The sequence below is a fragment of the Heterodontus francisci genome, unplaced genomic scaffold (assembly GCF_036365525.1).
Source record: "Heterodontus francisci isolate sHetFra1 unplaced genomic scaffold, sHetFra1.hap1 HAP1_SCAFFOLD_91, whole genome shotgun sequence".
Taxonomy (NCBI): domain Eukaryota; kingdom Metazoa; phylum Chordata; class Chondrichthyes; order Heterodontiformes; family Heterodontidae; genus Heterodontus; species Heterodontus francisci.
Window position 1 is genome coordinate 4,364,002 of NW_027140989.1, and position 21,072 is coordinate 4,385,073.

The 21,072-nt window shown below is 47.6% G+C and overlaps 1 non-coding gene across 1 annotated transcript; it reads right to left on the reverse strand.

Annotated features, from left to right (window-relative positions):
- Positions 1–383: 383 nt before the first annotated feature.
- trnal-uaa (transfer RNA leucine (anticodon UAA)) lies at positions 384–466 on the reverse strand. The gene has a single exon. It is a non-coding gene; the product is annotated as a tRNA-Leu (tRNA).
- Between the last annotated feature and the right edge of the window lie 20,606 nt (positions 467–21,072).

The following is a 21,072-nucleotide window of genomic DNA, read 5'->3' on the forward strand; positions in this document are numbered from 1 at the left end:
TTCCTCTTGATACTTTGCTTGATCTGGGTCTTGAGCTTCTCCTGAGCGGTGGCAGACCTTCAAGGAATCAGCTACCAGCTAGCGTATACAGCGAGACCAAGGCTCAGGGCCTTCAGTTACCTGGAGGGGAGTCGGAAAGGCAGCGGATCCTGTGAGGAACCACAATCCAGGAAGGATGAGAAGGTCATTGTCAGGGGACAGAGGAGATTAAGTCAAAGATTTACCAGTTTATAAGCAAGCGCAGAGACAAGGAACGGTGCTGGGGCAGATCAAATAACAGGAAACTGTGATCAGTTGGAAGGTAAGAGTGATTAAATGACAGAAGAGATGATGGTGCAAGGCAAAAGTCAGGGACAGAATAAGCAACATTTTGTCAACACTTATACCAGGAGTGGGGTTTGAACCCACGCAGACACATGTCTATGTGATCTTAAGACCAACGCCTTAACCACTCAGCCATCCTAGTGCATTCACCCACCACTGAAAATGAAATTTAATGTGATCCGGGTGCCATTTGGCCTTTTGCAATATAAAGTTGTGACTCCTCTCCCATGCTAAATTGGACCCTTCATTATTTATGAAGCTCAATCGGATCACCCCTCAGTCTAGGTTTCTCTAAGGTGTAGGGTCCCAACTCTTTTAGTCTAACTTGATAACCAAGATGTCTTATACTGGGAATTCGTCGAATGTCTCTCCTCTGCACCCTTTCAAAAGCCTCAATATCACCCATCATGTGAGGAGACCAAGACTGGATACAATATTCCAAGTGAGTCCTGACCAAGTTTTCATAAAAGGACAAATTCGGGACATCTCAGATACTGAAGGTTTCCGTGTCCAGAAGCAGCAAGACCTGGACAACATTCAGACTTGGGCTGCTAAGTGGCAAGTAACATTCACACCACATAAGTACCAGGCAATGACCATCTCCAACAAGAGAGAATGTAACCATCTCCCTTTGACGATCAACAGCATTACCATCGCTGAATCCCCCCACCATCAACATCCTGGGGGTTCCCATTGACAGAAGCTGAACTGGACCATTCATGTAAATACTCTGGCTACAAGAGTAAATCAGATAGTGGGAATTCTGTGATGAGTAACTCAGCTCAAGGCACTAGGTGAAATGCTCATTGGGAGAGCTGGAGAAATGGACTTGTCAGGTGGGTAGAAAAGTGGCAAATGGAATTCAACTTGGAGAAGTGTGAGGTGATGCCTTTGGTGAAGTCAAACACAGCAAAGGAATACACAATTAATGGGTGAATGCTGAGAGGTGCAGAGGAAGTGAGGGACCTTGAAGTGAATATCCACAAATCCCTGAAAGTAGCAGGACAGGTTGATAAGTTGGTTGAGAAGGCTTATGGAAACCTTTCCTTTATTAGCCGATGTATAGAATATAAGAGCAGGGAGGTTATGCTGGAACTGTATCAATCATTAGTTAGGCCACAACTTGAGTTCTGTGTGCAGTTCTGGTCACCTCATTCCAGAAAGGATGTAATTGCATGAGAGAGGTTGCAGAGTAGATTTACGAGGATGTTGCCCGGGCTGGAAAAATACAGCTATGAGGAAAGATTGGATAGACTGGGGTTGTTCTCCTTGGAACAGAAGAGGCTGAGGGGAGATTTGATTGAAATGTACAAAATTGCGAGGGGTCTGGATAGAATGGATGGGAAGGGTCTATTTACCTTAGTAGGGAGGTCAGTGACTAGGGGGCATAGATTTAAAGTGATGTGTTGAACAATTAGCGGGGAGATGAGGAAAGAGTTTTTCACCCAGAGGGCTGTGGGAGTCTGGAACTCACTGCCTGTAAGGGTAGCTGAGGCAGAAACCCTCAGCTCATTTAAAAGGAGTGTGGATGTGCACCTCAAGTACCTGAACCTGCAGGGCTACGGTCCAAATGCTGGACAATGGGATTCAGCTGGGTGGCTTGTTTTTTGGCCTGCCTGTGCTGTAAACTTTCTATGTTCTATGATTCTATGCAGACACAATGGGCCGAATGGCGTCCTTCTGCACTGTAATAATTTTGTGATTTTTGACTCTCCAAAACTTGTCAACCATCTACAAGGCACAAACCAGGATGAGTGCAGCACCAACAATACTCTAGAAACTCGACACTGTTCAGGACAAAGCAGCCGCCTTGATTGTCACCCCATTCACCACCTTAAACATTCACTCCCGTCACCACTGACGCACAGTGGCAGTAGTGTGTACCATCTACCAGATGCACTGCTGCAACTCACCAAGGCTCCGCAGACAGCACCTTCCAAACCGAAGACCTCCACCACCTTGAAGGACAAGGGCTGCAGATGCATGGAAACACCACAATGTGCAAGCTCCCCTCCAAGTCACACACCATCTGATCTGCAAATATATCGCTGTTCATTCACTGATGTTCGGTCAAAATTCTGGATCTCCCTTCCTAACAGCACTGTGGGTGTACCTACACCACATGGAGTGCAGCAATTCGAGAAGGGAGCTCACCGCCACCTTGTCAAGGACAATTAGGGATGGGTAACAAATTCTGGCCTTTCCAGTGTCGCTCACATCCCATGAAAGAATATGCCTCATCTTATACTCAATTGTCCTCTGAATGCAGCCCAACCCTCTATTTGCTCCAACTATCACTTCACAGCATTGCTGCTGTACCTTTAGAGATCTGTGCACTAGAACATCCAGATCTCTGCTCAACATTATTTTCTTTTTTCCACCTACTTTAATGTTTTTCCCTGAAGGGTGTATGAATGTTCAGCATTCACCCTGTCCACATGAATAACACTGCACTTACCCAAATTAAACATCATTTACCAGTCATGAACCCAATCTCCCAACACATTAAGATCAGCCTGAAACAGTCGAGTATCGTCTACAGTCTAAACACTCGCACAGATCTTCAAATCATCTGTAAATTTACAGATGGTGCCCCCTACACCTACATCCAGATCATTAATAAAAATAGTAAAGAGCAACAGTACCAACACCGATCCCTGTGAGATGCCATTGGTGACTGGTCTCCAAACAGATCCAGATCCATCTGTAACTACTTTCTGCCTACGTCGTGCCAGTCAGTTCCCAATCCAGATCAATATATTACCACTGATACCAGGGACTTTAATCTTAGAGAGAGGCCTCTTGTGTGGAACCTTATCAAAATCTTTTGGATGAGATCAGCTAATTGAACACAGGCCGAGGATCAGGCCTAGGCCTGTCCTGCTCTGTGTCTGGGTCGCAGGACCAAACAAGATGAGATCAGCTCACTGAGCACAGGCCCATCCTGCTCCATATGGTGCGCAGTACCTCACCAAATGAGAATAACTAACACACCACAGGCCATAGAGCCTCGGCCCCTCCTTCTCTGATTGTGGTTCAGTGCCAACCAGGTAAGACCAGCTAATTCAGCACAGGCCGGAGATGGAAGCTGGACCTTTCCTGCTCTGGGGACTCCGTACCATACCAGGTGCGATGAAGTAAAATACCACAGGCCGGGGATGGAGCCTGAGATTTCCCTGGTCTGTGTGCGGCTCTGTACAACAACGTGTGAGAAGAACTATCATCCCTCAGGCTGAGGAAGGAGCCTGGGCCCATTCTGTTCTGCGTGGCTCCTCCCACACTGAGTGGGATCAGTTAACTCAACACAGGCCATGAATACAACCAGGCCCTTTCCTGCTCCGTGTGGCTCAGTATCACACCAGGTGGCATCAGCTAACACAGCACAGGCTGGGGCATTGGGCTGGAGCCTGTGCCCGTCCTGCTCTGTGGGCTCAGTAACAACCCGTAAGATGAACCTTTTTCAAAAGACTTCAGTGTATTTAACTCTGTCCAACACTCTGAGGCAGCTTTCTGTGTTTATAGAGAGTGTAATTTATTGACTGGTCTCTTGGATCAAACAGGGTAACAGACAGAGGTCTGTGTGCAGAGGGTTTGGGAGTGAGCTCTGATTCCTAACTCTTTCTGGACTGTGAGGAATAAAGAATGAATGAGAGAGAGAGAGAATGTGGGAGAAGGGATGATGGAAGAATTTGTCCGTGAACCTGATTAAAAGTGGCTCAAACGCAAGATAATATTAAGATATGAAGAGCAGAACATTAACATAATCTGAGTTCCGCGATCTAGTCGGGTCCCATTCCCCTGAAGTGAGGAATGAACGTGTGGGGAAATTCCGCCTGGAGTTATATTTGTCTCCAATGAAGATGAGTTCACAGTGAGGCCGGAATAGCTCAGTTGGGAGAACACTAGATTGAAGAACCAGGATACAATCCCTGGTTTCATCAGTTTTAATTTGGTGTCTCCATCAGTTTAAGTAGAGAGAATCAGAGGGGAGATTTTCCACTCTTGATCCCATGGGCTGAATTTTAAACTAACGGTGCGGCTCTCGGCAGAGGCACCGGAAGCGGGTGGCATCACCACACGAGTGAAATGTGGCCGACCGACCCCGATCACGGAGCAGCCGACCAATTAATGAAGGGGAGGCGTGGGGCCCATGTAAACAAGGACCAGAGGCAGGGAACGAGGCACGGATGGCACCGACATCTGACACAACGGCAGGTGCTGGCACCACATTGAAAGGGCTGCCAGACAGCATTCGCTGCTGCCTGGTTTAAAGGAGTGTCTTCCTGAGAGCCCTCTGCTGTCCCAGGACCTGTTCTGCTGCCTCTGCTGTCCCAGAACCCGTTCTGCTGCCTCTGCTGCCCCAGGATCCGTTCTGCTGCCTCTGCTGCCCCAGGATCCGTTCTGCTGCCTCTGCTGCCCCAAGACCCGTTCTGCTGCCTCTGCTGCCCCAGGACCCGTTCTGCTGCCTCTGCTGCCCCAGGATCTGTTCTGCTGCCTCTGCTGCCCCAGGACCCGTTCTGCTGCCCCAGGACCCGTTCTGCTGCCTCTGCTGCCCCCGGACCCATTCTGCTGCACCAGGATCCGTTCTGCTGTCCCACGACCCATTCTGCTGCCCCAGGATCCGTTCTGCTGCCTCTGCTGCCCCAGGACCCGTTCTGCTGTCTCTGCTGCCCCAGGATCCATTCTGCTGCCTCTGATGCCCCAGGACCTATTCTGCTGCCTCTGCTGCCCCAGGACCTGTTCTGCTGCATCTGCTGCCCCAGGAACCGTTCTGCTGCCTCTGCTGCCTGATAGGTAAGGAGCAGAATGCGAGCCTGCAGTGACCATGGTCCCACAGTTTAGTGATGCCTTCCTGCAGGTTCGCCTCCAGGTGGCAAGAGAAAGGTGGAAGATCCTCTTTCCCAGGGATGGGAGGTGAAGACCTGCCCACCTGACCAAGTAAAGCTGGCTGGAGATATTAGGTGAAGTCAGCAGCCGTGGGTGCACCCCCAGGACATGGATCCAGTGCAGGAAGTGGGTCTATGACCTGATCCAGGCTGCTCAGGTGAGAACTCCAAACACTTTGGACCCTTTGGACATTGCGTGTGGCAGAGTGAGAGGGAGTGTTTGGTGGAAAGGGAGTGACCACCCAGTCATGTGCATTGGGGAAGGGCAGCAGGACATGCTGCCTGAGGCTTGGCTGCATCTCGGTGGGAGGTGCACGTCAGTCATTGTATAAACTCACACAGTCCCTCGAGAGGGGGCCTCATGCAGGAGGAATACGTGTGTCCCTATCATGGACTGCTGGACTATCACCATCAGAGATGTTGGGCTTGTCCCTGCTGGGAGACTAACTTTGTTCATCACAGTGGCTGCAGGAGAAGACAGCCCACAATCGGAAAGAGCGTGTCAAGACTGGCGGTGGAGTGCCTTATCTCCGTGTCCTCATCCCGATGGAGGAGGAGGCCATGGAACAGGCCGGGCAGCAAGGCAGCTGCTCCACAGCTGATGGAGAGACAGGGACACCTACCTAAGAGAGTGAGTGAACATCTCCTGGGGCACAAGGGTGCATCCGCTGCAAAGGAACCACACTGCTCATCTGTTCACCACTGCATCAATGGAGCTGCACAGTCGGGGTGGTTGGAATGTCACGATGGGCAGACCCTAACCCTTCAATGTCACTGTTTTTTCATGCAGGCTAGGATGAACGACAAGCTTGAAGAGCTGGAGAGACTGGGGGACAGCCGGACACCTCTGAGGAGGAGGTGGGAGCCTCAGAGGGTGCTCCGTCACATCATTCCCCTGCACCCTCCACCAGCACAGAAACCCTCACACGGTGGGTATCCACTCGCTGTTAGATTTGGGCACACAAGCTGGTGAGCACGTCACAGACAGACCCGGGCAGCTGACGGAGGCTGTGACAGCCGAGGCCACTGGCAGTTGGGACTCTGTGGGAGGCCAGGCCCATGCTAAGTCCCAGGCTGATGACGTGCCTCTGGTGTCACCAGCAACACGGGAAATGGTGCAGCTGCAGCAAGGGGTCAGGCAACATCTGGCAGAGTTGCCGGAGGTTATGTGTACCCAAGCTCGGATGATGGAGGAGTCCATCCAGGCCTTGCATGCTGTACTGTCTCCGATGGGGGTGTGTCTGGCTTCCTTCCTTGAGTGATTGGTGACTCTGATGGAGAGCCAGATTCAGCCGACCAATCAGTTGCTGCCGGAGATGTGCGCAGACCTGCACTCCATCACTTTGTCCATGAGCTTCATCCAGTGGTGACAAGGCGAGAGGGAGGACGAGGCACCTGAGCTCTCCACCAGGTCCACGTCCCTCTCAGGTCAGCAGGGAGGTACAAGTGTGTCTTATAACTGGGGAAGAGCAGCTGGCTGCGACAGCTGGGTTCTCCTCTCTGGGTGCTCCTGGTGTGGACAGTAGCTCTAAAGCCCCTCTGCCAGTGACACCAGTGATGCCAGTCCCTGCCTCCATCACCCTCGATGACAGAGGGGGGTCCCTGTACCTGTGCAGGAGGCCCTCAGTGTGCCGGGGCCCGGCAGGCCTCAGGCAGCAAGAGGACGGCCACCAATGTCATCCCAAGCCATGGGGTAGCAAGGTCAGCAGCCTGTCTCCATCTCAGCTGACAGAGCAGGGGGAGCACCACGTAGGAGCACCCGGAAAAGATATAAGAGGAGCACCTAGATTAACTTAGGGTTCACAGTGAATGTGCATTCCAGATGGATAAGGTTGCGTTTGGTGTCACACGAAAGAAAGAAATGATCTTCTCTCACTATGTCTCCTTCCGATTGTTGATGCCCTTTGGGACTTCATTTAAACCCTTCCTCCCAAGGGGCTGGAAGTGAGGGACCAAGCCCTGAGTTCACAAAGCTTCGGCCTTGTCACTGTGCGATGTGTACCTGGACGCTGCAGTGCAGAAGGATAGAGGCGACAAGAGGGCTGCTTGAAGCGAAGACTTTATTGCTGTGGTTCCAGAAGGTGGTAAGGCTCAAAGGAAACTTGAATGTATAAGGGTGTCTCATGTCTCCCTTGTGTGTATCTCATGGCCCCTTTCCTGCTGTGCCTGAGGTTCTTCATCAGGCACTGCTTGGGCAGCATCCTCCTCCACATCCTCATCATCAGAGGAGACATCACACTCCACGATATCCTCACCAGTCAACACCTCACCCCTTTGTAATGCCAGATTGTGCTGTGCACAGCAAACCACCACGATATGCGAGACCCTCGCCGGGACATACTGAAGGGCTCCACTGGATCGCTCTAGGCACCTGAATCTCATCTTCAGGAGACCAATGGCCTCCTTGATGGTCGCTCGGGTTGACCCGCAGCAGGTGTTGTACCTCTCCTCTGCATCCGTGCGTGGGTTCCTCACAGACGTCAGTAGTCATGTCCTCAGTGGGTAGCCCTTGTCTCCAAGGATCCATCTCTGAAAGCGGATGGGGCCGCGGAAAGGTTCTGGCACCTGGGAGTGCCTTGGTATGCAGGCGTTGTGGCTGCTTCCCGGGATTTGTGCACACACCTATGGGATCCATTTGCAGTGGTCGCAGACCAATTGCACACTGAGCAAGTGGAAGCCCTTCCTGTTGAAGGCTGCTGGCTGGTCTGCAGGAGCCTTGATGGTCACATGGGTGCAGTAAATGACACCCTACACCTGGTGGAATCCAGCGATGGCCCCGAATCCTATAACTCTCTCAGCTTGACTGTTTGGATCAATGTGCACATAGTCACCGGCCCTCCTGAACAGGACATTGGTGACCTCCTTGATGCACTGATTCACTACAGACTGTGAGATTCCACACATATCTCCAGTGGATCCCCGCAATGATCTGGTGGTGAAGAAGTTTAGTGGCACGGTGACCTTCAGTGACACTGGCATCAGGTGCCCACCAAGTCGCATGGGGCACAGCTGCATCATGGCAGAGAGATCAGTGACGACCTCCGTGGAGAGGTGCAGTCTGCGGAGACACTGTCACTCGGACATCTGCAGGTAGTTGAACCTCGGCTGACGTGTTCCTCTGCCTCCTTCTCCAGCCTCCTGTTCGAGGCTGGCCCTCCTGTGGGCCCCCAAGCTGCTGTGGTGCCCCTGCTGGTGCCTGCGCCTCCCTCCCTTCCTCTCTACTCCTCCTCCTCCTCCTCAATGGGAGCCTCGAATCCAATGAGAGCCTCGAATGAGGCCCATGACAGGTTGCCCCTCCCTGAGTGCAAGGCCTTCACAGTAAACAACACCCAGCCACATTTACCTCACTTGTCACCCTCAATGAGGTGGCACTGCCCCCATGACACCCTGGTGTGGCTCACCCTGCAGAGCTGGCACATTGGCCCCCACTCCTGACAGTGTTTCCCGATGCCCTTTCCCCCTCCACCCTTGCTGCCAAGTGACGCTGCCTCACCCAATAGCTTCCCAGTGAAGCCAACGCTCAGCTCCCACCTCCCAGTCGCCTCCTTTAACCAGGCGAGGCACTGAAGCCCCGTGGTCCCCGTGTGCTATTAGTTCAATTTGATCCAGTGAATAAAATTGCTGACAATTGGATTCATAAATACTTTAAATGCCTTCTTGCCGTGTGGATGTGCGAAGTCTGCCCTCCATGTCAGCCGCCGACAGAAAAGTCCGGTCCAACGTCTTCCATCCCTACTTTATACACCCCCCTCCCCCTCCCCGGCCTCCATTCCCGTCTCCAACGATCCCTTAAAATTCTGGCCCATGTCTCTAAGACTAATGGGAGTGAAACCACATCTGCTCCTTAGACTGAACAGGGAGAGCTGCTCTCTGAATTTAAAGTGAATGAATCTGCTCTTTACCTTGTCTTACTGGAACGTTCACTGTCTGGAAATGTCTGTTTGAAAATGTTTTCCTGTTATATTAATGGAGCAGAGGAGCAGATGTGAAGTACTGTTCAACAGAGAGGTTTGGAAGTGGGTGAAGGGGTGGAGTGACAGTGTGAGTGAGAGGCTCAGTGAGTTGGCCATTCTCAATAGAGTGGCAGGAATGAAGGTCAGAGGAACAGACCAGGCAGGAAACACAGAAAGAGCGAGGAGAAGCTGGTGTGAAAAACAGAGATTAAACAACCGGCTTGTTCATTTGGTTTGGGTCTGGTGTTTAGAATACCCGGAATCTGGGTTCACTTCCCTTCCAACTCAGCGAATTGTATCAACATTATGTTCATAAAACCATAGAATGATACCCAAAGAAGGAGACCATTTGGTCCATTGTGTCAGTGCTGTCTCCTGTAATCTGTACATTTTTCCTTCCAGTATTTATCCCAATTGCTTTTCAAAGTTACGACTGAATCTGCTTTCTGGTCCTGATCAGACAGTGCATTCCAGATCACAACACATCACTGTATAAAAAATCATTCCTCATTTCACCTCTGGTTCTTTTCTCAATCACCTGATAAATACATCCTCTGGTTACTGACCCTTTTGCGACTTTAAACAATTTCTCCTTATTTAACTTATTGAAAACCTTCTTGATGATGTCACTTACTAGACTGCCAGTAAAACTGAAGCCCATGGAATAAAAGGGACAATGACAGCATGCATATGAAGTTTGCAGACTGATAGGAACATAGGAGCAGGAGTAGGCCATTCAGCCCGTCGAGCCCACCCTGCCATTCAATATGATGATGACTGATCATCCACATCAATGCCTTTTTCCCACACTATCTCCATCTCCCCTATGTCATTTGTATTTAGAAATCTGTCAATCTCTGATTTAAACATACTCAATGACTGAGCTTCCACAGCCCTCTGGGGTAAAGAATTCCAAAGATTCACAACCCTCTGAGTAACAACATTTTTTGACATCTCTGTGCTAAGTGGCTTCCCCCTTATTTTGAAATTGCGTCCCCTGGTTCTCCACTCCCCAACCAGGGGAAACATCTTAGCTGCATCTACACTGACTGTCCTTTAAATATTTTGTAAGTTTCAATGAGATCACCTCTCATTCTTCAAAACTCTGGAGAAGACAGGCCCAGTTTCCCCAATCTCTCTTCATTTGACAGTCCCGCCATCCCGGGAACAAGTCTGGTGAACCTTCGTTGCACTCCCTCGATGGCAATGATATCCTTCCTAAGGTAAGGGGAACAAAACTTCACACAGTATTCCAAACTGCAGACTAACCAAGGTTATATACAATTGAAGCAAGACTTCACTACTCCTGTACTCAAATCCTCTTGTGATGGAGGCTAACATATCATTAGCCTTCCTAATTGCTTGCTGCACCTGCATGTTAGCTTTCAGTCACTTATTGACAAGGACACCCAGGCCCCTTTGTACATTCACACTCTTACCATTTAACAAATAATCTGCACATCTGTTTCTCCTACCAAAGTGGATAACCTCACATTTTTACACATTATATTTCATGTGCCATTTTATTGTCCACTCACTAAGTCTGTCCAAATTGCCTTGAAGCCGCTTTGCATCTTCCTCACAACACACATTCCCACCTAGTTTTGTGTCATCTGCAAAGTTGGAAATACTACATTTAGTCCCCACATCCAAATCATGTGAACAGCTGGGTCACAGTGTGGTGGTGAACAGTTGTCTTTCTGTCTGGAGGAAGGTTTACAGTGGGTTTCCCATGGTTCCTCATAACTTCAGTTATGTGCAGACACTGGAAAAGCTGGGGTTGTGCTCCTTGGAGCAGAGCAAGTTCAGAACAACTTTGACAGAGTTAGAATCAAGGAATCAAATGGTTACAGTACAGAAGGAGTCCATTCAGTCCATCTTGTCCATGACAGCTCTTTGCAAGAGCAGATCAGCTAATTCCACTCTTCTGCCCTTTCATTGTAGACCTGCAAATTTTCTCTATTCAGGTGTTTATCCAATTCCCTTTTGAAAGCCACGATTGAATCTGCCTCCAGCACACTCTCAGGCAGTGTATTCCAGATCCAAACCATTCACTCTGTCCCACACCCCTGGTACCATTGCAGAAAATCTTTTCTGTTCATTTCATCCCTCATAAATAATTGAAATGAAATGTTTATTGGGAAATGCACAACATAAAAAGGAGAGAGAAATAAATGCTGAGTAAAATAGAAGTCAATGTTTGGAAGGTAAAAAGAGCAAAAGATGTAACTTTTATTCTGGATGAGTGAGAGGAATATATCACACTTTGGGGCTTTTATCAGAGGATTTACTGATAAACCTGGGATTTGAGAGGAAGCTGGTTCATGGTTCACAGAACAAATTCAGCCCCTGGGGTGGAGCCAACAGCTGCACCGTCCAATAACAGACAGGACGGGGACACTGTCTCAGGCCTGGTGAAATCAGTCGATGAAAGCATGAAACTCTGAATATCAAGTTTTTGAGTTTGAGCCCACGATGGGTGTTTTCTATTTCCTTTTTAGGATGATTTTACAGGCGTTATCCAGCTCTGAATTCCTCGGCAGAGATTTCAAGGAGTGTTTGAAATGAGATTCAACAGCAGTATGAGAAAGTCTCTCCTTGATTCAGGACTCTTACCTCTCTGCAGCATCTCACTGCTGAAGATTGAACTTTTTCTCATTTCATTCTCAGCTCAGGGTCAGTGTGGATCACTGGGACTTCTGGCTGTCTCCCACTTCACAATCCATCAGTGCTGAGAAATCAATGGGGAATATTACTCACATGTTGTAATGTTTTATAAATACTTGAATGTATTTCACACTGTCCCACCAACACTTCAACAGAACATTCACATAATGTGAGCTCTGAGATCTGTTCAGACCCCATTCCCAAGACCTGGAAAGTGGGATTAGGCTGGATCGCTCTTTTTCAGCTGGCACAGACACGATTGCTAAATGGTCTCATTCTGTGCCATAAATTTTCTGCATTTTCTATGTTCTGTGAAGTGAGGTGTGATTGGGAGGGGCAATTCCAACAGGGTTATATTTTCTACCAAAACAATGACGCAAGGGATACTTCACTTTTTTATTCATTCATTCATGCGATGTGGGCATCGCTGGCTCGGCCAGCATTTATTGCCCATCCCTAATAGCCCATGAGAAGGTGCTGGTGAACTGCCTTCTTGAACCGCTGCAGTCCATGTGGGGTAGGTACACCCACAGTGCTGTGAAGAAGGGAGTTCCAGGATTTTGACCCAGCGACAGAGAAGGAACGGCGATATAGTTCCAAGTCAGGATGATTGGTGGCATGGAGGGGAACTTGCAGGTGGTGGTATCCCCTGCATTTGATGCCCTTGCCCTTCTCGGTGGTAAAGGTCGCTGGGTTTGGAAGGTGCTGTCTAAGGAGTCTTGGTGCATTGCTGCAGTGCATCTTGCAGACGGTACACACTGCTGCCACTGTGTGCCGATGGTGGAGGGAGTGAATGTTTGTAGATGGGGTGCCAATCAAGTGGGCTGCTTTGTCCTGGACGGTGTTGAGATTCTTGAGTTGGAATTGCACCCATCCAGGCAAGTGGAGAGTATTCCATCACACTCTTGACTTGTGAATTGCAGATGGTGGACAGGCTTTGGGGAGTCAGGAGTCATGGATGAGTCAGAGGAATATATCACACTTTGGGGCTTTTGTAAGAGGATTTATTGATAAACCTGGGATTTGAGAGGAAGCTGCTTCATGGTTTCCAGAAGAAATTCAGCCCCTGGGGTGCAGCCAACAGCTGCACTGTAATTACTCACCTCTGGATTCCAAGCCTCTGACCTGCTCTTGTAGTCACGTTATTTGAATGGCTACCCATGGTAACCTCCATGATGTTGATGGTGGGGGATTCAGTGATTGTAATGCTATTGAATGTCAAGGGGAGATAGTTAGATTCTCTCTTGTTGGAGATGGTCATTGCCTGGCACTTGTGTGGTGCGAATGTTACTTGCCACTTATCATCCCAAGCCTGTGAGACTGAAATAGCTCAGTTGGGAGAGTGTTAGACTGAAGATCCCTGGTTCAATCTGGGGTTTTGGCAGTTCTCCTTTGTTCTGCATCGCCCTTTGATTTTGACTCTTGAGCTGCACAATTTACACTGAAATTATTTACCTAACTCTGAAGGTTGGATTGGAAAAGAGAGATATCAATGATGGGAATATTTACATTGTCAGCTTTAGCTTATTCTCTATCTCCTTGTGTCCTTTTCCCCAGTTTTTGAATCTTTCGGGGCCGGGTGAACATTTGATTTGCTGCAAATGTCCCAAACTGAAGCCTTTTCCACATCTCTGGGCGGTCAGACTTACTCTGTCTGTTTTTGCTGCTCGTGACCATTAACGAGAACAGGCCACGAGTTCAATGTTTATCAGCAAACGGAAGATAATTGGAAAGAATTCTGTGTTACTCCAGACCAGTGACAAAGATACAATGGATGTTATTCAAAATAAATTCCCTTTGACATTTTATGTAAACTTGTTTGCATCTAAAAGTTGGATTTTAAGTGTTACAAAAATGTGTCAAATTAATGACTGACCATGTGACAGCGCACATGGGGATCAAATCCACAGCCTTGTTGTTATCAACACTGCGTGCCAACCAACTGCACTGAGCGGCCGATGGACAGAGACAGGTATGGGTTTGAGCAGCACGCTGTGCGTTTTGTGTTTTATTTCTCACACTGGGTGACAGAGCGATTGTGCAAACAATGGACACATCACATCCCTGAAACATTGTTCTGATATAAAACAGTGTGAAATAAGAACTGAGCATGGAAATGGAACGGAACCAGAAATCAGGACTTTAATCTATTAAAGTTGATCTTGAAATTCTACCATGCACGAACATTCCAAGAGAACGAACTCTCTTCTGATATAAAATCCAGGAACTTCAGCTGCTGCAAAACATAACTGAGCCTGACGTGATTTGAACATGCAGTTTTCTGATCTGGAGTCAGACGCGCTACCGTTGCGCCACAAGCTCACAGATAAAGCAAAGTCTTCCATTCCAGGCAGATTTACTTCTTGTTTAGATTCAGTGATTGAAATTAATTCAATCCTCATCGAACCTCCGCTCTGGAAAGGCCTGCCACCCGACCTGAATCCGACCGGACACGACGACCTGTGTCGGGTCCGGGTCGTTTCGGGTCGCTCATCCGGGTCTGGCTTTCGGGCTCGGGTCAGGTCGGGCCAGGTTCGGGTCGGGCTGGGTCCAGGTCGGGCTGAGTCCGTGTCGGACACACACAGTAAGTATTACATTTAACTCTGCTGGGAAGTTGAGTTTAATAAGTGTCAAAAGTTGAAAAGCCAACCTAAGCTGGGAGTCCGGGTCATCAAGGAGGGAAACTCTGAGTCTGCTCAGTGAGCAAGTGAGCATCTCTATGACGTCATTGCGCTCATGCTGCAGCTTCCTGCAGATTCGGAATCGGGAGGTTGATAAAGTGAACATTCCGGTGGTCGGGTAAGGCTCGGGTTAGTTTGGGCGTCGGAATAAATGGAGATACTCGGGCCGGGTCGGGCTCGGGTCAAATGTGGTTCTGTTGGGTTCGGGTCGGGTTTTTTTTCCTGACCTGAGCAGGCTTTACCGCTCTCTCAGTTCAGTGCCTTATTTAAAATATTACTTGGAGTTCTGTTTTACAGGGTCTCGGCTGTTTAAGTGTTTCCCAGACCCACTATTCTGATTAATCAGACATTTTGCTGCTAACTGCTGCTGCTGCAATTGAAATGTATAAAAGAATTTCCAGTGACCTGCAACCAATGGACAAATACATTTCTGAAAGATAAAGCTCATTCACCAATCCACAAATGTGTCTTTCTGCTTATTTTTATAAACAACTCCTTCTCTCCACTATGAGAACTATACAGTCACAACAGTTATTTGAAAGTTCGGATAAGATGTTCCAGTTCATCAATTTTAAAACTGCAGCAGGTATTTTCCAGAAAACTTCTCTGTTGGAACCTCAGTCCCATTTCGATTGAAAGTGGACAATTAATGTGTTCATTTGTTCATTGTGGACAGGTGTCTGACTTAGAATAAATCTCATTAACCTTCAATGAGGTGGCAGTATTTCTGTGCTCCCATTTTACACAGTCTGTCCTGTTCATGCACCATGTTTTTATTGTCCTCTGCCATTCTCCACAGGATACAGATTACAAGCATCATCAATCTAGCTGTTGAAAAGCATTGGAAGAATCTGGTCACACAGGTATTAAAACATTCATTTTCTGCCATTTTACAAGTTGGTTGCTTCAAACACAGTACGATGTGCAATCATCTTGAAAAGAGATTCTCTTCAATATCCAATACAAACTGAATTACAAACCTGACAGACAAACACAGGAGAACAAGTGACTAGTGAACACAAACCTCATGGTGCTCATTTTCAGATTTATTGCAGTCATCCGACAAAACAAGTGAAAGAATATTCCAGTGAAATAATTTGGAAAGTAGGGGTGACTTTTGTTGGTGCCTTTCTTTGCTCTGTTGGTGAAACTTTCTTGCACCTGACTCCTGTTCATGTCTCTGTTTCCTCTATTGAATGAGGAAGGAGGTATTTGATCAGAAATCAACTGGATTGTGTACCTTTGAGAGGGGATTTCTGCACCATCAGGGCTGGAAACAGGAGTGAGTGAAAGACAATGTGTGGAGTTTGATTTTGTACAGAGGGAGAGCAAATCTAACAGGACTGTGAGATATTGGCCTGGATTTTACAGCCCCAATAGCGGTGAACTCTGAGACTTTCACTGCTATTGAGGGTCTGAACAGCACTCCAACTGCCGGTACATGCACACACTAACACCAGCATCTGGAAGTTGTGGTGGTGAGAAATGTGCTTAGAAGGAGCCTCTGATCATAATCGCACCAGCCCACTCTTTAACGTGACAGGGACCTGTAGTTCAGCAATTTGGGCTCATTGCCCACAATGTACCCTGATTTTTACCTGGGTTGGATTAAAGCCGGTACAAACAGGCTCAGGGCTGCTCGGGAAGGACTTTTCTGTTGACACAACAGCTCCACTTTTCCAGGAAGACACCGGCAGCAGCAGTGGTCAACTTTCACAAAGGAGTTCATCGCACTTGGAAAAGAACAGTATGATTAGAACAAGGCAGCATGATTTTACTAAAGGGAAATCCTGTTTGACAAACGTATGAGAAACTTTTGAGGATGTAACTAGCAGGGCAGATAAAGGGGAACCAGTGGATGTAGTATACCTGGATTTCCAAAAGACATTCGATAACGTGCCACATAGAAGATTAATAGGCAAGATAAGGGCTCATGGCGTTGGGGGTAATATATTAGCATGGATAGAGGATTGGTTAACAGACAGGAGACAGAGAGTGGGCATAAATGAGGCGTTTTCATGTTGTCAGTGGGGTACCGCAAGTGCTGGGGCCTCAGCTATTTACACTCTATATTAATAACTTGGATGAAGAGACAGAGAGCAATGTATCTAAGTTTGCTGATGATACAAAGCTCGGTAGAAAGGTAAGCTGCAGCGTGGACATAGAGAGGCTGCAAAGAGATATAGACATGTTAAGTGTGCAGGCAACAAGATGGCAAATGGAGTATAATGTAGGGAAGTGTGAAGTTATTCAGTTTGGTCATAAAAATATAAAAGCAGAATATTTTTTCAAAGGTGTGCAACTGCGAAGTGTTGATATTCAGAGAGACTTGGGTATACTCGAACAAGGAATGCACAAAGTGAACATGCAGGTGCAGAAAGCGATTAGGAAGGCAAATGGCATGTTGGCCTTAATTGCAAGGGGATTGGATTACAGTAATAAAGAAGTCTTACTAAAATTATACAGGGCTTTGGTGAGTCTGCACCTGAAATACTGTGTGCAGTTTTGGTCTCCACATTTAACAAAGGATATATTTGCACTGGAGGTGGTGCAGCTAAGATTTACTAAATTAGTCCCTGCAATGAGGGGGTTGTCCTATGATGAGAGGCTGAGTAAATTGGGCATGTATTCCCTGGAGTTTAGAAGAATGAGGGGCGATCTGATTGAGACATATTAGATTCTGAAAGGGCTTGATAGGGTAGAAGCTGAGAGGTTGTTTCCGCTGTTCAGGGAATCTAAAACACGGGGGCACAGTCTCAGGATAAAGGGGTCAATCATTCAGGTTTAAGATGAGGAGAAATTACTTCACTCAAAGGGTTGTGAATTTTTGGAACCCTCTGCCCCAGAGGATTGTTGATGCTTCATCATTGAATATATTTAAGGCTGGGATAAAGAGATTTTTTGGTCTTGCAGGAAATAAAGAGATATGGGGCGTGAGCAGGAAAGTGGAATTAAAGCCCAAGATCAGGCAGGATCGTATTGAATGGAAGAGAAGTCTCGATGGGCCAAATGGTCTTTCCTTGCTCCTATTTCTCAATCCTTCAACTGTCTCCCAGGGTGCATTCAGAGGGTCCCATCTGGAATGTATTAGTTTCACTTCGGTAGCTTGTCATTCCCACAGGAACTCCTCTCTCCCTCACCCGCTCTGAAGTACTCAGGTTACCTCTTTCACCTCATTTTTAGGTACATTTTTCTCCCTGAACTGGAAAAAAAGTAACTTTGCTTCTCATTTTTGCCCCTCCCTCATCTTCTCATGGTCCACCTTTGACTGTTCCTTTCCCTCGCTCGACTTCCCTATCTCCATTTCAGGGGATTGGCTGTCCACCAATATCTACTATAATCCCACCACCTCTCACAGCCAGCTTGACTAAACTTGCTCCCATCCCATTTCCTGTAGGATTCTATTCCATTCTCCCCTTCTTCTCACCTTCCACTCCAACTGCCTTCACATGAAACACATCATTCTCCCCCATTTCCACAATGTCCAGCTAAAAACAACATCAAACACATCTTCCCATCCACTCCTGTCCCCCTGCCCCTTGGAACACACTGGTTAACACTTCTGTCACCCTCAACATCCTGTTACCCTCCCCCGCCCATCACATTCCTACATAAGCACAGTCGATACAACATCTGCCCTTTCATTTCCTTCCTTCCCACTGTCCAGGGCCCAAACACTCCATCCAGGTGAAACAGAGATTTACTTGTGTACTTCTTCCAGTGTAGTTACTGTATTCACTTCCCACCATGCAGTTTCCTGTACCTTGGAAATGACGGAATGCAGACTGAGTGATTGCTTTGCTGCACAATTCCTTTCAGTCCAAAAACAGGACCCTGAGCCTCTGGTCACTTTTCCCTTTAATTCTACATCCCGTTCTGACCTCTCTCTCCTCTGATTAAGCGGCAACTCTTGGAGGTGGGACATCCTTCCTCACAGGGACAGAATCCCCGACTGCAGGTATTTAATTACCTGAGCCACGCAAAGTACAGTCGTGGCTTCCAGGGCCCGGTGGAGACAGGCTCCTGCCTGGCCTTCCAGCCGGTGGGCAGGGCCACCACATCTTCGTGAAATTCTGGACATTAACTCTGTTTCTCTCTCCACAGATACTGCCTGTTCACTGCTTTTGTCTGATTTAAAGCAAGCTCAGTATTTTGATTTCACTCAAATACATAGTGATGGATATTAACAGCAGCAGAAATGTAGGTAGGTGGGACAGAGTGAGGACAGAGTTTCAGCATGCTATGATGTTTTAATGTGGGCCTTTTGTCCTTGGCAGGTTCTCCATTTGGATGTAAGCCTGATAGGCAGGCTTGGCTTCCAGTCTCGCGAGGTGGACAGTGGAGAAGGCCGTAGGACAAGGTCCTAACCATGATCACGAGGGGAGTTATCCATCGGGGACTGTCCAATTCCCATCCCCTGGATGTTCTCCTATACTGATGGAGTGATCCCAGTCCGCAGGGGATGTCCAATCCCAGGAGATTCCAATCCCAGATGCTTGGATAGTGCACATCCCGGGCAGGGTGGAGGTTGGTTCAACCCTTGGGGTGTCTGATCCATGACCCAATAGTGGAGGTGTCGATCGGGGTTTCCATTCACCTCAGATCACAGACGGATTCCAATCACGGTAATGGGGAGGTGATTGTCAATTCGGAGTGTCTTTGTGCGGAGGGTAGTGTCTGATGGAGAAACCTGCTCCGTCTGTGGTTAACCTGTAAAGCAGTTCAAATCAGAGGCTTGAAACCACATTATAATATTTAACATGCTGACCCCACTCCTGGGTGCGATTTGTGCTCCTCTCCTGTCCCTCCTCTGTTAAACCTGGATGTGCACAGTTTGGAGCCGGGTTGAGTTCGTGGTTGAGATTTTTAAGTTTTAAACACTGGTTCAATACCAACCCACCCAGTTTTGGTGATAAAATCGAGCCCTCACTCTCTGGGCTCAGACACGGAGAATGTTTGATCAGTAATTTCCAGTCTCTTTTCCATTCTCTCTCTTACAGTTAATTTGCTGGCGATTGTGATCCTGTCCCGGGGAAAGTGCGGACTCTCCACCTGCACCACTCGCTACCTGGTCGCCATGGCAACGGTGGATCTACTGATCATTATCACTGATGTCATACTATGGCGGATCAATTATTATTATTTCCCAGAATCTTTCCTGAACATCACCCCTGTGTGTAGTGTTATTTATGTCCTGCTTTGTGCAGCCACAGACTGTTCTGTCTGGTTCACCGTCACTTTCTCCTTTGATCGATTCATGGCCATTTGTTGCCAGAAGCTGAAAACTAAATATTGCAACGAGAAAACTGCAGCTGTGGTTCCAGTAACAACCTGCATTTTACTCTGTTTACAAAACATCCCCTTCTACTTTACAATTGAACCTGGAGAGTTCATTGACAATGTACCATGGTTCTGTTATATAAAGCCAAGCTATTATTCTGAGCCCAGATGGGTGGGGTTTGACAGTTTTGATCTGCTTTTAACCCCATTACTCCCATTCGCTTTAATTCTGTTGCTCAACACTCTGACAGTCAGACACATTTTATTGTCCAGTCGGGTCCGTAAGGGACTGAGGGGTCAGAGCAAGGGAGAGAATCGCAGTGACCCAGAGATGGAGAGCAGAAGGAAGTCTGTGATTTTACTCTTCACCATATCCGGCAGCTTCATACTTCTGTGGTTGACATATGTTATATATTTTATAAATTGTTATATTGCAGGGACATTTCTCGAGGATTACACTGATCCTTTCTATATACTTGGACAATTCGGATTCATGCTACAGATTCTAAGTTGCTGCACAAACACATTTATTTATGGGGCAACACAGTCCAAGTTCAGAGAGCAGGTCAGGAACGCGGTAAAATATCCAGTTCCATCAATTATTCAATTAATTAATAAACTAAACAACTGAGAGCAGCCCAGATGTGGGTCCCTATGTTTCAGCTTGGTGGCTGCTCAGATGGACGGGGCCAAGTCCCTTCCTGATCCCCATGTTAGCTGATAACAGTTCACTCTCCTTAGATTCTGTCACCCTGTCCCAGAAAATCTTCCATCATCACTTCTTTCCTCATTAAAACAATCCTGGACCCTCTACATTACCCTCACTACCACCTCTGGTTCCTCTCTAAAATCCTGGAAGATATTGCGATCTCACAAATCCATGCTTGTTATTCCTGGACACCAATATTTGAATCCCTCCTATCAGGTTCTGTCCTGCCACAGTCACAAAACAGCTCTTATAAAAGTCACAAATGTCAACGTTTGTAACCATGTTCTTGACCGTCTACAGCCTTTGACTCTCTCTATACATACAGATATATCACTGACCTCACTTGTACTGTCACTACTCATACAGATATATCACTGACCTCACTTGTGCTGTCACTACTCATACGGATATATCACTGACCTTACTTTTACTGTCACTACCCATACAGATATATCCCTGGCCTCACTTGTACTGTCACTACCCGTACAGATATATCACTGACCTCACATTTACTGTAACGACCGTCCATATATATTACTGACCTCTCTTGTCCTTTATCTACCCTTCCAGAT